Source organism: Tamandua tetradactyla, chromosome 3 (assembly GCF_023851605.1).
Source record: "Tamandua tetradactyla isolate mTamTet1 chromosome 3, mTamTet1.pri, whole genome shotgun sequence".
In the NCBI taxonomy this organism is placed as follows: domain Eukaryota; kingdom Metazoa; phylum Chordata; class Mammalia; order Pilosa; family Myrmecophagidae; genus Tamandua; species Tamandua tetradactyla.
In genome coordinates, this window is record NC_135329.1 from 129,325,764 (window position 1) to 129,342,927 (window position 17,164).

Genomic DNA, 17,164 nt, shown 5'->3' on the forward strand with positions numbered 1-17,164 from the left:
CCCACCCTACTTTGGCTTATCTTAGATCCCAGGGCTCTGGGACTATGGTCAGAAATACCCCAGGAAGGTAAGTGCTGCAAGGCAAATGCACAGGAGTTCAAGTTCAGCCACCACTTCCCCAGCAGACAGTAGCACAGCATTAAGTCAGATGGTGGATGCTAGCTGGAACACTGTTCTAAGATTTAGAGATCAGGATTCTACCTCTGACCCTTACTAGTTCTGCAGTTAGTAAGCAAACCACTCAACCTTTCTGATCCTTATCAAATAGACATAATAATACCTGACCCCCAAATGAAACTTCCTGGTGATTCATCCTGGAAAAAAGACAAAATGGCCCCTGAGATTTGTAATAAGTCATTTAAAGAGGAGTAGTGAAAGCAAGGTGGTACAAGGATGTCTGTCCTAGAAACTACCAGAACTACAGTGATAGGAGGAGAACTGTTAAGAGATGGTGTAAGCTGAGCCTAAAATAAGAAATTCAGGGGGAAGCCTAAAATTTGGTGCTGGCTGGAGGAAGAAAGGAAACTTGGGGAACGATGATAAGGGAAATGGATTTGCCTCTCTGGAGGGCAGATGAGGGTCAGCCACCTAAAGCGAGAAGAGGAGAAGAGTACCAGCCCCTCTACTAGAGAGGAGGATGTATATTAGCCAGAAGAGAGGCTGCTCAGAGAGAGATTATGCATGAGGACCTGGAGCATTCATTTAGACCCACCAAGTGCAGTGATTTAAATCACCAGATCACAAGAAGTAGGAAGTGTGTAGTAGACTTCAAATTTGAAAGGACATTGGATTTAAATTCTTAGAGAATGTATTGAAAGAAAAAGGGCCATGGGCGATGAGAGAACTTTGAGGCGATATGGCCACATGTACAGAGGGCCAAAAGTGTGGTCACACTCCCTCCTGTGGAATAAAATGCTACACTGATGGGCTGTGGCTCTACTTAGTTATGAGCCCCTGTGATGTGTTCACAAGCCCAGCAAATGCCAGACAATATGTGTGTGTGTGGGGGGGGGGGGCAGGTGGAGGTGTGTGGCATTGGGACACAAAGATGAGTAAAACACTGCCCCAGTTCCCCAGGATCTCTTAGACCAGTGAGAAATAGACTTGCCATCAAATCCCCTGGAAGAGAAAGTTTAGAAATGGTTTGGTGGGGAGTGGGGGACTTGTGAGGATGGGACATATTGTACATATGGCTGTAGAGATCACCCGAGCAGCCAAAAGAGTGAAAGAAAAGTGTTTAGTGTCGAGATCAATAACCCTACCTGCACATCCTTTAATAATCAGATGTTACTTAAGCTTTTAGTTGTGGACATTTTCAAACACGTGGATATTCCAAATATTGAGTAAATATTATATTGAACCATCAGCCAGCTTCAACAATGTGGCCAGTCGTGTTTTTCTATAGCATCCAGAACTGTCCCCTGCCCACTTCCTTTCCCTCTTCTCCATCTCCTTCTGGATTATTTTAGAGCAAGTCTCAAACATCATATAATTTTGTCTGCAAATACTTCAGTATGTTATCTCCAAAAAAAAAAAAAAAACACCAATGTCTCTCTCTCTCTCTCTCTCATGCTCTCTATTTCTCCCCTGGCACCCCAGCCTTGCTCTCACTCTTTCTATCTCTCATTGTAAATTAAATTTTGCTCATACTTTGTGGTAAGGAAGGAATATAAACCATCTGTGCTGGTTTGAAAGTATTATGTACCCCCGAAAAGCCATGTTTTAATCCTGATCCAATCTTGTGGGGGCAGCCATTTCTTTTAATCCTGATTCAATACTGCAGAGTAGAAACTTTTGATTAAATTATCTTCACAGCGATGTGGCGCACCCAATTGTGGGTTTGGCCTTTTGATTAGATGGAGATGTGACCCCATCTATTTGGGTGGATCTTGATTAGTTTACTGGACTTCTTTAAAAGAAGAAACGTTTTGGAGAGAGCTCAGAGCTGATAGACAGAGAGCCAACAGAAACTTCAAAGTGGAGCTGACACAATTGCCAACCCTTGGAGAACAGAGAGACACGGATATCTGAAGATACTCGGAGCCCAGCAGACATCGCCATGAGATGTTAAGCAAGCCAGAACCTGGAGAAAGCCAAGGGGAGCCAAGAGATAAAAGCCAGCCCCAGAGAAGCAAAGTGAGGAACCCCCACAGGAACAGAGGCCGAAAGCAAAGGAGCCCAGGAGCAAAGGACCAGCAGATTCTAGCCACATGATTTCCGAAGTGACAGAGGTGTTCCACACTCATCAGACTTCCTTGAATTATCTTTCCCTGGATGCCTAACTTTATAGGCTTAGAACTATAAACTTGTAACTTAGGATTTCCCTTTTTAAAAGTCTTTCCATTTCTGGTATATTGCATTCCAGCAACTTACAAACCAGTACACTGTTCAAAAATCTTTCACCATAGAGAAGACTGGCATTGCTATGCTAAACACAAGAGCCAGGGAAAAAAGAAAAGAAAAAAGCAGCTAAGCCAATAACCCAGAGAAATGACTGCTGGGAAATCTGAGAAAGCAGTGACAGGAGGAGCTTCTGGAGCGAGATAGAAAATGAAGGTGGTTTTCAGGTCAAAGAGAGAATAAAGTAAACATTAAGTTTCTAGAGATAAACAAGAGATACAAAAAGAAAACACTAGGAAAGAGTAGTTGCTGCTGAGGAAAAGGATAAGGAACACTATAAAATAGTTATTTTTCAGGCAACTCAGAGAAAAGAAAAGGGTAAGAGAGAAAAATTAACAAAAAGAGATAAATTAATGATAGGAAACACTCAATTTTTCTTCAGCAACATTATCAGGCTCCTACTATGTTATAAGCTTTCTTTAGATGGAACCCAAGTCTAAGGAGTGCGTGACTGACATTTGGTACATGCTATATTTTTAACTGGATGTCTAGATTTCAGCAGGAGTCAACACACCCTTTTGGAATAGTAAAGATTGGCTGAAACCCCCATCTCACCCCCAAAGGATGTTCAAAGCCCTCCCAAGATGTTTCTGGATTTCCAGACCTTGTCATGATCACATCTGATGATGATGAATCAGTTCATGGCTTGCTGTCTCTGTGCCCCACCACCCTCATCTGGGATTGGGGTTCAATCCTTTTCCATGATTTCCCCAAAAGCCTACTGTGGTGGGTTGTAGATTTTTCCAAAGGTTTCATAGAGAATTTATGTTACAGTAATCAGACAGCTTCCAACTGAATATTAGATATTCTTGATTTTATATGTATGTCCTTCTACCTATTTCCCACCACCCCTTTAACCTAGGATTTTGTTCTCTGTTCATTTCTTCCCTTTGTTACCGGACAAAGGCAGTGAATTCTTTTGCCCAATATACTCAATAACCCATTGTTAAAACATCAGGGTTTCAAGGAGAGAAAGAGTTTATGACTACATGTGTAGTAGGACAGCAGATGGCCTAGTGACCCAAAATCTTTCTCCCTGAACTGCAGTAATTCTGATAGTTTTATTAAAGAAAAAGATGGACAGGGTTTAGGATAATGAACACAGTGGTCCAAGATGATGTAATTAGAGGTGATCTAATTATTGAGCATGTACAAACTGATAACATGCTTAGTCACAGAACATATATAAAAAAATGTTGGAATGAAGTATAAGTGACTTGTAGTTTGAGGTCTAAGCTACTATGCATGCCAGGCAGGCCCATTTTGGTTAGATCCAGTCTCAGTTATCAAGATAATTTTGAATTTGAGGTGGGTTAGCTCTATGCTGACCCAAGACCCTTCATTAATAAACATTAAGGGCTGTCTTTAGTGATTATAAGACTCTAAAGTTGAAAAACTGGACAACTGGGTACAAATGAAGGTCAATCACAATGATTTTACAATCACAGGGGCAGAAGAAAAGGGCTATAAATTATTGTCAGAGATCAAAGCAGCTGGATTACAATTTAGAGATTTCAGGTATTTTACCTTTACCTATTCCAATATACCAGAAAGCAAAAAGGAATCTAATGATTCAGTAATCAAAATCATCCCTTAAATCCTGATTTCTGGGTTACACCTTGAGGTACCCTATTCCTCACACCATCTTGCTAAATGCTCTTCCCTGTTCTCACCCTCCCTTTCCTAAATGTTCTCCTTTCCAAATATACTCAATTCCTGATCAATCCCAAATCAACAATTCTGCTTTATCTCTGATTGCCTTGGTTCTTGGAAAACCACATCCTCAGGAAGTCTCCTGACCCCAAAATAGACTCACCACCCACAACAAGTCTGCTACAACCATCAAGATATGAACATTTTCATCCAAATATAATTGGATGAATGAATGGAAGGATTCCAAAGAAGGAAGAGACAGAGAACCTGAGCCAAGGAAAATAAGGGGCCAAAGGAAAAAGAAGACAACTTTCAAGGAAATGTTAAAGGACTGAAAGAGAAAAAGACAAACAACATTAGAGCAAGCAGAGCCTACAGTAAATATATGTAATATTGATAATGTCATATATATTATTTCATGAAATCTTCACAAGTCTCCTGAAACATAGTAGATATGACCCCATTTTACAGGCTAAAAAAAAAATGAGCATCTGAGAAGAAGGGATTCCCCAAGGCTTTATACCTTGTTAAATGGAGGAATTTCTTTGGGGATCTTTTAATCCCGAATCCAGAACTGCCTTGCTACCCACAAGAATAGAGTTGGAACTAGACTTCGAGTTCTCAAAAAAAGGTAGGATCTGGATGTAATTTTGACTTAAGGAATAGAGCTGAATTTGAAGAGAGAAATCTATGTGTGAAAAAACTGGTTTGGGACTCTCATCAAATACCTTATTAGGGGAAGAGTCATTCAACTTCAGATTTTTCAATTTTTGTTTAAAAGGCATACAATGTGGAAGTTTGAAAGATCATGGAAGTGAATTGGGTTGGGAGAAAATATCTGATTAATCAATATGTGCTCACAAAATAAATATGAAAGATTTAAAAAGATGGTCCCTCTCCCATGTACAACAAAAGAATAGGGATGGGGAAGGTGCCAAGTGCCTCTTGGGAAAAGGAGATGGTGTAGTGGATAAATAAAAGGAGACCTCTGCATGGAAGCATTTGTTTCCAGCCTGTAAAACATAGTAAAAGAGATCTGAGTGTTTCCAAATTACCAGAGCTTTCCAAATTAATCCAAATAATTACAAGAGCATACTTCGAGTGACCTGGATAACCTCCTTATGAACAGGTGTGTCACAGCATCTCAGGCTAATGCTTGCACTGGTGTTTTCAACCCCATTGGACCAATAGTGCCAGTAACTATAATTATCACAGACCTATGAGAAAAGAAAAGAGGAAGACAACACATAAATGGACCTTTTGAACAAGTTTCAGGGTGGTTTAAAAAGAGAAAAATATGATAGAATTGAGTCATCATAGGCTTGCTGAAGTCGTCAGATGATCCCATAACAACCAGACCACGCTAAAAGAGCAAATTAATTATAATTTAGGTCAATAATGGGAGTCCAAAAGAATTTTTTCTTTTAAATAGAGTCCATTAATTATTCAAGTTTTAGAATCATTCAATTGAATAGAGTATATTTATTTAACTGCCTGTTTTAGTTTGCTAAACCTGATGAAATGTAATAGACCAGAAATGGACTGGCTTTCAACAATAAGGATTTATTAGCTTACAAGTTTACAGTTCTAAGGTCATGAAAACATCCAAATCAAGGTATTACTAGGACATACCTTTTCCGAAGAAAGGCTGCTGGTGACCCCAGACTCCTCTGTCACATGGGAAGGCACAAGGCAGCATCTGCTGGTCCTTCTCTCCTGGGTTTTGATGCTATCAGCTTCTAGCTGCTCCATTTCCAGCTTTCTTTCTGAGCTTCTGTGTGTTTTTCTCTTTTAGCTTCTGTCTCTGTTAACTTCCCTGGGGCTTTTTTTTTTTCTGTATCCTTTATCTGTCTTTTATCCTCTTATAAAGGACTCTGGTAAGAGGAGAAGACCCACCCTGAATATGGTGGGTTACATCTTAAGTTATGATCCTCCTCACCAAAAGCTCCAACTGACAGTGGGTCCACACCTGCAGAAATGGATCCGCTTGAAGAGCATGCTTTTCGGTATACAGCTCAAACCACCACACTGCCCATGCAGTATTTAAATGCAGTAGCATTGAAAGTATTATAATAAAAAATGCTAGAGGTCATAAAATGTAAAATGAAAGATTTTATCATTTCTATTCATGCAATGGTAGAGACTGAAATAAATTTCTTAAAGCACAGTGAGTTAGATAAATAACTGAAGAAGAGCAGATGTCCTGCTCCCCTTTAGAGATTTCAGAAGTAAAGAGACATTTTTTTTAATGATATAAGGAGAGCTTTCCAAAGGAGTACAGCCAAAGGCTCTCAATAATAAAATAGATATTGCTGCAGAGGCATTTAAGGGGGAGTATAGACAGATAAAATCGAAGTGAAGACACTGAACAAATCAGAGTACAGATGAAACAGAATGGAGCAGATGAGAACAGAAAGAGGTCATGCAAGAACAAAAGTACTCCCTTCAGAAATCCAAAGTCTATGTTGCAAGATTAAAATGGGCAAAATAAGAAGTCACCAAAACAGAACCTGAAGATAATGGAAGGGTTTAACCAAAATTATCAAGTTCAGGAAAAAATTGCGCAATGAACTTGGCTATGGCAGATGAAGAAACAAGTAATCTGACAGTAGACTTCATGGGTCAAGTGATTCTAAGTGAAGCCTCTCTCTCTCTCTCTCTCTCTCTCTCTCTCTCTCTCTCTCATTCTCTCCCTCTCTCTTTCTCTCTCTCTCTCTCTTCCTCTCTCTCTCTTTCTCTCTCTCTCCCAGCCCAACTCTACAAGTAAAATAAAATCAAATAAAATCATTACCTTCCCCCCTACATGGGACATGACATCCAGGGGTGAAAGTCTCCCTGGCAATGTGGGATATGAATTCCAGGGATAAGCCTGGCTCTAGCACTGTAGGATTGAAAATGCCTTCCAGAACAAAAGGGGGAAAATTTTTAATAAAATAAGATGTCAGTGGCTGAGAGAGTTCAAATAGAGTCAAGAGGCTACTCCTATGGAAACTTCAGCTAGATATTGCCATGGTTTGCCAAACCCCAACCAAAACCATTTCTGCCAATCCTAAAGAAAACCTAGGCTCCATCTGAGATGCTACAAAGGTTCCATGCTCTATGATTACTTTTCAGAAACCTACAACCTCCAGATGGGTTCCTATGCCAGATAAATCCTAAAACCCAGAAGGGCCAGCCTCTCCAAGAACATCAACTAGTTCCACCCCCTATCCCATACTATGGACACCCCTTTCCAACATGAAAAAGTTAGAATGGGTATACCCCAAAAACCCCTAAAGAGTGGGAGAAAGATCAAAGGAGAAGGTGAAATTATAACAGAGAAGATAGGATTTAACAAATGAGTATGACTGGTGAATTGCTATATTGCTACTTCTTTTAGTCTCCAGTGTCTTGGAGCAGCTAGAAGGAAAAACCTAAAAGTGTAGAGCCCATACCAAACTCTGAAATCTGTTCTATAACTAATTGTTGTGGTGTGCTTTGAAATTCATTGCTTTTTTGTATATATGTTATTTTTCACAGTAAAAAATTAATTAATTAAAATTTTTAAAAAAGTAAAGCAGGGAAACATTCTCAGGTTTGTTGGACACCTGAGAATGCTTCCCTGCTTTACTTTTCTTTTTTAATTTTCATTAAAAATTAAATTAGGGGGACTTCCGGAGAAGATGGCAGCTTAGTAAGACGCGCGGGTCTTAGTTCCTCCTCCAGAAAAGCAACTAAAGAAACAGAAACAATACGAAACAGCTCCCGGAGTCACGACAGAGACCAAAAAGACAGCGTACCCCATTCTGGAACAGCTGAACGGGCAGGGAGAATCTGCTGTGGTGAGATACCCGAGGGGCGCACGTTTTCCCGGCCGGGGCGGCTGGCGACTGGGGTCCCCTCCACGCACGTGGCTCCCCGGTCTGACTGGGAACGTTGGATAGCGGGGCCCTCCCGTCACGCTTGGTGTTTCGGGCCAGCTGGGCAATTAGGACCGGCACTCTCCCAAGCCACGGCGGCCAGTGACCCCCGCCTCCACGCGCGGTTTCCCGGGCCGACTGCCGTGCAGACAGACGAGCGCCACGAGCGCCACCTACTGGGCAGGAAAAGAAAAACAGAGCCCAGAGATTTCACAGAAAAACCTTTCAACCAGCTGGGTCCCACACCCAGGGAAATCTGATCAAATGCCCAGACACCAGCAGAAAATAATGAATGACGCTCGGAAAATTGAAGATATGGCCCAGTCAAAGGAACAAACCAATAGTTCAAATGAGATACAGGAGCTGAGACAACTAATGCTGAATATACGAACAGAAATGGAAAAACTCTTCAAAAACCAAATCAATAAATTGAGGGAGGACATGAAGAAGACATGGGCTGAACAAAAAGAAGAAATAGAAAATCTGAGAAAACAAATCACAGAACTTATGGGAGTGAAGGACAAAGAAGAAAAAATGGAAAAAACAATGGATACCTACAATGGTAGATCTAAAGAGACAGAAGCTACAATTAGTGAACTGGAGGATGGAACATCTGAATTCCAAAAAGAAACAGAAACTATAGGGAAAAGAATGGAAAAACTTGAGCAGGGGATCAGGGAACTGAATGACAATATGAAGCGCACAAATATACGTGTTGTGGGTGTCCCAGAAGGAGAAGAGAAGGGAAAAGGAGGAGAAAAACTAATGGAAGAAATTATCACTGAAAATTTCCCAACTCTTATGAAAGACCTAAATTTGCAGATCCAAGAAGTGCAGCGCACCCCAAAGAGAATAGACCCAAATAGGCGTTCCCCAAGACACTTACTAGTTAGAATGTCAGAGCTCAAAGAGAAAGAGAGGATCTTGAAAGCAGCAAGAGAAAAACAATCTGTCACATACAAGGGAAACCCAATAAGATTATGTGTAGATTTCTCAGCAGAAACCATGGAAGCTAGAAGACAGTAGGATGATATATTTAAATTACTAAAAGAGAAAAACTGCCAACCAAGACTCCTATATCCAGCAAAATTGTCCTTCAAAAATGAAGGAGAAATTAAAACATTTATAGACAAAAAGTCACTGAGAGAATTTGTGACCAGGAGACCAGCTCTGCAAGAAATACTAAAGGGAGCACTAGAGTCAGATACGAAAAGACAGAAGAGAGAGGTATGGAGTAAAGTGTAGAAAGAAGGAAAATCAGATATGATATATATAATACAAAAGCCAAAATGGTAAAGGAAAATATTATCCAAACAGTAATAATACTAAAAGTTAATGGACTGAATTTCCCAATCAAAAGACATAGAATGGCAGAATGGATTACGACCCAGCAATACCACTGCTAGGTATCTACTCAAAGGACTTAAGGGCAAAGACACAGACGGACATTTGCACACCAGTGTTTATAGCAGCATTATCTACAATTGCAAAGAGATGGAAACAGCCAAAATGTTCATCAACAGACGAGTGGCTAAACAAACTGTGGCGTATACCTACGATGGAATATTATGCAGCTTTAAGACAGACTAAACTTATGAAGCATGTAATAACATGGATGGACCTAGAGAATATTATGCTGAGTGAGTCTAGCCCAAAACTAAAGGACAAATACTGTATGGTCCCACTGATGTGAACCGACATTCGAGAATCAGCTTGGAATATGTCATTGGTAACAGAGACCAGCAGGAGTTAGAAACAGGGTAAGATAATGGGTAATTGGAGCTGAAGGGATACAGACTGTGCAACAGGACTAGATACAAAAACTCAAAAATGGACAGCACAATAATACCTAAGTGTAATGTAACTAGGTTGGAACACTGAATGAAGCTGCACCTGAAATATGGTTTTTTGTTTGTTTGTTTGTGTGTTTGTATCTTTTGTTTTTGTTTTTTTTCTTTTTCCTTTTTATATATATATATATATTATTAGTATTATTATTTTAATTCTCTTCTCTATATTAACATTCTATATCTTTTTCTGCTGTTTTGCTAGTTCTTTTCCTAAATCGATGCAAATGTACTAAGAAATGATGATCATACATCTATGTGATGATACTAAGAATTACTGAGTGCATTTGTAGAATGGAATGATTTCTAAATGTTGTGTTAATTTCTTTTCTTTTTTTTGATTAATAAAAAAATTTAAAAAAAAATTAAATTAGGCTTAGTTCTACTGGGCTTTTAAGAACTGCGCTGTCGTTTTTAATGGCAGATACTTGAGAGGAAGGTGAAGCAGCCCATAGTGTGAAATAAGGAGCTCATAGTAGTATTTTTTGAAAGGAGAGAGGGTAGATGTTGGAAACTATAGGCCACTATCATTATAAGCTTGCATTAGTGAACTGGTACAGGAAATTTTCCACAGCACAGCAGAATACTAGACAAAGGAAAAATATGTTGTCTGGACTGGTGTGAAATCACAAAAAAAATGCCAGAGATTTTTTTAAAAAGCAGAAATAAACAACAATGGGGCTGGGCATGGGGGTGAAGGGCTGGTGCCATAGCTGCACAGGAATTTGTAAAAATTTGTGTCTTTATAGTGCCTCTGTGAACTGACACTTCATGCCCCTTCATTGTCTCCCTGAAACGTGCAAGTGGAAGGAGCTGGTAGAAAAACCAGTCTATTTTTGCAGTGCAAGAATGCAGGCCCCATATTGCCAGATATTTTGATTATTTCCAAAAGCAATCTGAAATAGAGTTTTGGGTGAAATCTCTTTATTTTTTATATATTGGTTCAACTTTTATTTTTTTTACTGCGTGCTGTGCAGAAAAAACAGTTCCAGGCTGCAGGCTCGATTTGGCCCATGGACCACCATCTTGCAACTGCTTGTTTATACAAGATGTGACTTTTCATCCTGGGTCTGACAACATCACTAGATTCCTGAAGACCTGAGGGATGTGAGAGTAGGGCCTGCCTCCCAACCACACGATGGGAGTGTAGGGAAAGAAGTTAATAATAAGGGGAGTTTGGCAAGAAGAAGGATGCAAAGATGGAAAGGGAGTGTCAAACTTCGAGCTGAACCCAGCTTCAGTTCCCACAGCTGGTATCACTCTAGCAGTTACTGAAGGTATACACAGGACAGCCGCAATAAAATACAAAATCTTAAAAATGAAAATCCAGGGGAATCTAGTGAGATTGATGGAATGGATGGGTGAAGAGGCTAGATCCATGAGGATTTTTGCTTTATAGTTTGGAGTGTGCAGAATAACAACTCTCATTTGTTGAGAACTTTATGTGCCAGACACTATCCATTTTACAAATACTGAACAGGATGTTCAGAGGAGTTAAGGCCCAAGACATCCATGCCCCTGGGCCTTTATTCATGCTTTTTCTTTGACCTGGAAATCTTTTGATTACTCTTTATGCCAAGATATTCATTCCCAGCATTGTTTATATTAAAAAACAAATGACCCAGTAAATTGCATTCCTAGGTACATACCTAGGAGGAAGGAAAACATGTCTACACAAAAATGCATATACAAATGTTCATGGCAGTATTAGTCATAATAGGCAAAAGTAGAAACAACCCAAATGTCCATCAACTAATGAATGAATAAATTGAAGGAAATGTATCCATACAATGGAATATTAATCAGCAGCAAAAATGAATCATACATGTTACAACATGGATGAATTTTGAAAACATTCGGCTAAGTGAAAGAAGTCAGTCACATAAGACCTCATATTGTATGATTCATTTATATGATATTTCCAGAAGAGGCAAAGCTATAGAAACAGAAAGTAAATTAGCAGTTGCTTAGGATTGGGCCTTGGGAGGTTGGGAGCGAGTATATTGGGAAAAGAAGGTGGTGGTGTGCATTGGAGGGTAATAAAGTGACTGCTAATGAATATGGAGGTTCTTTTGGAGGTGATGAAAATGTTCTAAAATTCATTGTGATGGTTATCCAACTGTGAATATACAAATAACTATTGAACTGAACCCTTTAAATGGGCATATTATGTGGTATGCTAATTAAATCTCAATAAAGCTGTTACATTAAAAAACAAGAATCAATTTCATAATTTTTAAACAAATAGTTCTTAAACAGTAAGGGCAAACCACCATTTAAAAAAATTTTTTTTCTAAAGGTGGGTAAGGGCTAAAGATTGGACAAAAGGATAAAAGTATATTAAGGGGGACAGAAGAATGAAGAGAAGTCAAATTATTTCATGTATTGACTTTGTAATAACTATCTATACATGGCTTATGAAAATTGTGAGCTTGATAATGGAAGAAATATAAATATTAACTACAAATATCTATGATGGTGATATAAAAATAATGTGCTTAAAAGAGCTTGTCAAAGACATGAAGTAGTGCAATAAACAAGGTGGTATTTTAGGATAAAGGCAGGCATTAGGTTCATACCCTGACTTTGCCCTACCCAGTTCTGTGGTTGCACAGCCTCGGGATTCCTGAGAAAGGGTGTATGCTAGTTTGCAAGCTGCAAAATGTGATATACCAAAACTGGAACATCTTTTAAAAAGGGAAATTTAACAAGTTACAAGTTTATAGTTCTAAGACTATAAAAATGTCTACACTAAGTCATCCAAGGAAAGATACCTTAACTCAAAGAAGGTCCATTTGTCAGGAACACCTCTGTCAGCTGGGAAGTCACGTGGCTGGCATCTGCTGGTCCCTTGCTCCTGGGCTCTGTTGCTTTCAGCCTCTGTCCCTGTGAGGGTTCCTCACTTTACTTCTCCGGGGCTGGCTTTCATCTCTTGGCTTCCCTTGGCTCTCTCCAGGTTCTTGCTTCACATCTCACGGTGATGTCTGCTCGGCTCTAAGCATCTGTGTCAGCTGTCTGTCTCTCTCTGTTGGCTCTGCCATTTCTGTAGGCTCTCTCTGTCAGCTCTGAGGTTTCTGTCATTTCTGAGCCTCTCCAAAGTGTTTCTTCTTTTAAAGCATGCCAATAAACTAATCAAGACCCACCTGGAAGGGGTAGAGTCACATCTCCGTCTAATCAAAGATCATACCCGCAATTGGGTGTGTCACATCTCTGTGGAGATGATCTAATTAAAAGTTTCCAGCCTACAGTTTTGGATTAGGATTAACAGAAACAGCTGCCTTCATTATATTGGCTCAGGATTGAAAGTATGTAATACTTTCATACTGGCACAGGGAGGAAGACACTCTGTGTTCTGTTTCTCTTACCTAATGCTCTGCCCACACTGGGCATTCAATGGGCAGGGTTGGCTATTTAAAACTTCAGCCATTTTGGGCATTTGAGAAGTCTCCAGAGTGCCCAAAAGAAACGTGTAACAATGAGGTTTGGGCACAACATGTAGTGTGATCAGAAATTTCTGAGCTAGCTTTAGGTTTAGATTATATTGTCCAGTACAGTAGCCACAAACCGTATGTGGCTATTTAAATTTTAATTAATTAAAATTTTTTTAAATTAAATTCCATTCCTCATTCACACTAGCTACATACATTTCAAGGCTCATTAGCCCCCAAAAGCTATTGGCTGCCTGCTGGACAGCCCAGATAGAACAGTCCACCGTGAAGAAAGTTCGATTGAGCAGCACAGATCTACGGGGCAAACAGAGTCCTGACCAATGGGAGAAGCACAATTAGAAGGGGAGCAACCAGACATATCGCAGAGTAGTGCCTTTCAAATCAGTAAGACTACAGCAAAAAAGGCATACGAAAAACATTGCTTTGGAAACATAAGTGGGTGTCATGAGAATCACAAAGAAGGTAATCAAAGGATGGCACCTTTGAATGTTCTTGCTTCTTCACCAACAAGGGTAGAGGCTCCATGCCCAGATTCACTCTTGATATCAGGGCCTGGCTATAACTGCAGCCTTAGACTAGGTGGGGCAGCTGAAAAGCCATTCTCAGGGCCTGGGCCAGCGTGAGAGCAGTAACAGGTGCCAGGCTTCACGCTAAGCATTTCACATCCAACATCTCATATACTTCCCCAACTGCCCTGTAAGCCCATTGGATGGATGAGGGAATACTTGGTGAGATTATATCATTTACTCAAGACTGTGTCTGGCTGGTGTGTGGCAGAGCCAGGGTTCAAGCCCAGAAGCCCTGGTGGGAGAGGAAGGATGACAAGCCTCCAAGGTCACCTAAAAACAGGGGTCACTTTTTCATACACTACTAATGCAATTGTAAATTGGTGCAAACTTTCTGGAGGGTAATTTACCAGAATATAATAAAAGTCATAACAAGGGTATATATTTTGATCCAGCAAACTCACATCTAAAAATTTATCCTACAGAAACCTTTGGGCAAGTAAGCAAAGATATATATATATAAACATCAGGACTTTCATTAAGGTATTGAATATACAATAAGAGCAAAAAATATATATATTTAGAAAAATTGTATATTCCATCCACAGAGGGTTGGTTAAATTATCATGCAGTACATCCCTCTGCTTTGTGGCAGATCTCAGGAAGGACATGCTTTGTTGATAACAACTGGAGGAGTAGGGGTTGGGAAGAAATGGGAGGAGTAGTGGGAGAGAGTCCTCCCCAAACCCAGATCAGGGACTCCGGCCAAAGTTGCCATGTGTCACTCCTGGAAAAGTCACCTTCTTATCACCACCCAAATCTCCACAAGACCGTAGAGCAGTACCTTTAAATTCCGGAACCATTCCTCAATATCATTTATCTGAAACATGTCACCTAACATTAATGTATTTGTGGAATATTTCTAAACATAAAAAAAATGCCCAGACAATGTAATACCCTGATCCATTCTAGAGTATGTTGAACAGATAATAAAAAAGTATTTACAAAATCCCCTGAGGACTGGAGAAAAAATATGGAACTATTAAACTTCCCCTCCTGGGAAATTCCTGATACTCTCAAGCATTGATGACTCTCAAGTTAATAGGCCAAGTCCTCAATCTTGAGGCTTGCTCTTACGAAATTCATTTCTGTAACTGGAAAGCTAAGCCTACCTATAACTATGCTTAAGAGTCCACCAGAGAACCTCTTTTGTGGCCTCTCTCTCTCTCTCTCTAAGCTCAATTGTGCAAATAAACTCATTACTCTCCCCCCTACATGGGACATGACTTCCAAGGTTATAAGTCTCCCTGGCAACATGGGACATGACTCCCAGGGATGAGCCTGGCCCTGGCATCATGAGATTGACAATGCTTTATTGACCAAAAGGGGGAAAAGAAGTGTAACAAAATAAGGTTTCAGTAGCTTAGAGATTTCACATGGAATCATAGGGCTATTCTGGAGGTTACTTTTATGCAAGCTTCAGCCAGATTTGCAAATTGCCACAGTATGCCATGTCCCAACCAACAGTATTCTTGAAAACCCTAAAGAACACCTAGGGCTATATTTGAGACTCTATAATAGTTTCACTCAATTTACTTTTAAGAAACCTAAAACCTCCAGATTATTCCTATGCCAGATAAGCCCTGAAACCCAGAGTTACTAATCTTTCCAAGAACATCAACCAGTTTCATCCCTCTACCACATAATGTTGACACCCCATCTCAACATGAAGAAGTTAGACTGGTCATTGCCCAAATATCCCTAAAGATTGAGAGAAAGATCAAATGAGAGGAAGGAGTTGTAGCAGAGAAAATAGTATTTAACAGATCAGTATGATTGCTGAATCATTATATTGATATTTCTTTTTAGTCTCCAGTATATTAGAGCAGCTAGAAGGAAATACCTGAAATTGTGAAACTGTAACTAATACCAAAGCTTGAAGTTTGTTTTATAACTACTTGTTAAAATGTATTTTGGAATCTATCACTTTTCTATACATATGTTATATTTCACAATAAAAAAAATGTTTTAAAAAAAACTACCTGGGACTTGGGTACAAAATATTACCTCTAGGTAGGTCAAAACAGCTGTGTGAGACTCTGGGTCTTTCACATGGCAGTAGGAAAGCAAGCCAAGCTCTCTTTCCTTCCTTGGGCCTCCTGGAAATTACCCCCACCTCCAAGGTTGTCCTCTCCCTCCAACAGGAGCAAGGTCAGCTGGGAGTCAGGAGCACAAGGCAGGTCCAGAACTTGACTTCATTTATCACTGTTGTAGATGGAAGCAAATAAATGGATTTTAAACAAGGTGCTATTTGCATATTTAAAGTTACTTTTAAAAAATGTGTAATGGAGGAATCTTCTCCCAACCTCATTACTGAACTATAGTGGGACCATATGCCACTTTTTATTTAAAATTTTGAGAAAGCCACAGGCATTTTGGAAATGAATGACTTGATTTGTACTAAAAGGAAGAGACAAAAAATATCTGGAAATTAATACACAATATCATTTGGGGTGTTTCATGAGCTTCACAGTGACACTTAACTGCCCTTGTCACCCATAGCAGTGTGTCTCCCAAATGCCGTTTTGTGCAATAAAGGTGATGATGGGGCTTATATTTAAGAAGAATTTGTTTCCGCAAGAATACTCTCTTGTTCATATTATATCACCATAAATCCATAAAGTTGATAACTGTGTGGTGGTTATATTCTTGGAAATACATACTGAAATATAAAGGGGGCCTTGACATCAGATAGTTTAGAGACGAAATTAGTCGTAGATGGATAGGTAGATAGATAGATAGATAGATAGATAGATAGATAGATAGATAGATAGATAGATAGATAGCTTGCTCACATAGGAGAAAATGTTAACGATAGGTGAATCTGGTAAATGGCATAGAGATGGTCTTCATGCTATCTTTATTTTTGTATTTTTTTAATTGAAATTATTTCTAAATCCAGTGTTAAAAATATAAAGGACCTTCTTGACCAGAAAATTAGAATATTCTGCTACTTCTCAACTGGTAGCACAGCACACTGAGAATATTACTGGGCTATATCTGATATCATTTTATTTTATAATAATAGCTTTGAATAGATAATGAATTTGAGAGATGAAAAAATCTGAACACAAAAAAAGAAGTATGTACAGAGAAATGCTGTTCTCTCCCTATCCTCACCATTTTTATTTGCTTCTGATTTATCCTTTCGTGTTTACTTATGCAAATATAAGCAAATGTGAATATATGTTATTCCTCCCTTTCTTATGCAAAATATGGCATGCCATATGCACCATTCTTATCCGTGTTTTTGTCAGAAACAGTGTATCCCAGAGACCTCTCTGATCTGGTATCATTTAGAATGTCATCCCTATTTATAAAAAGATGGGCATAATAGTTGCTTCTCTTTA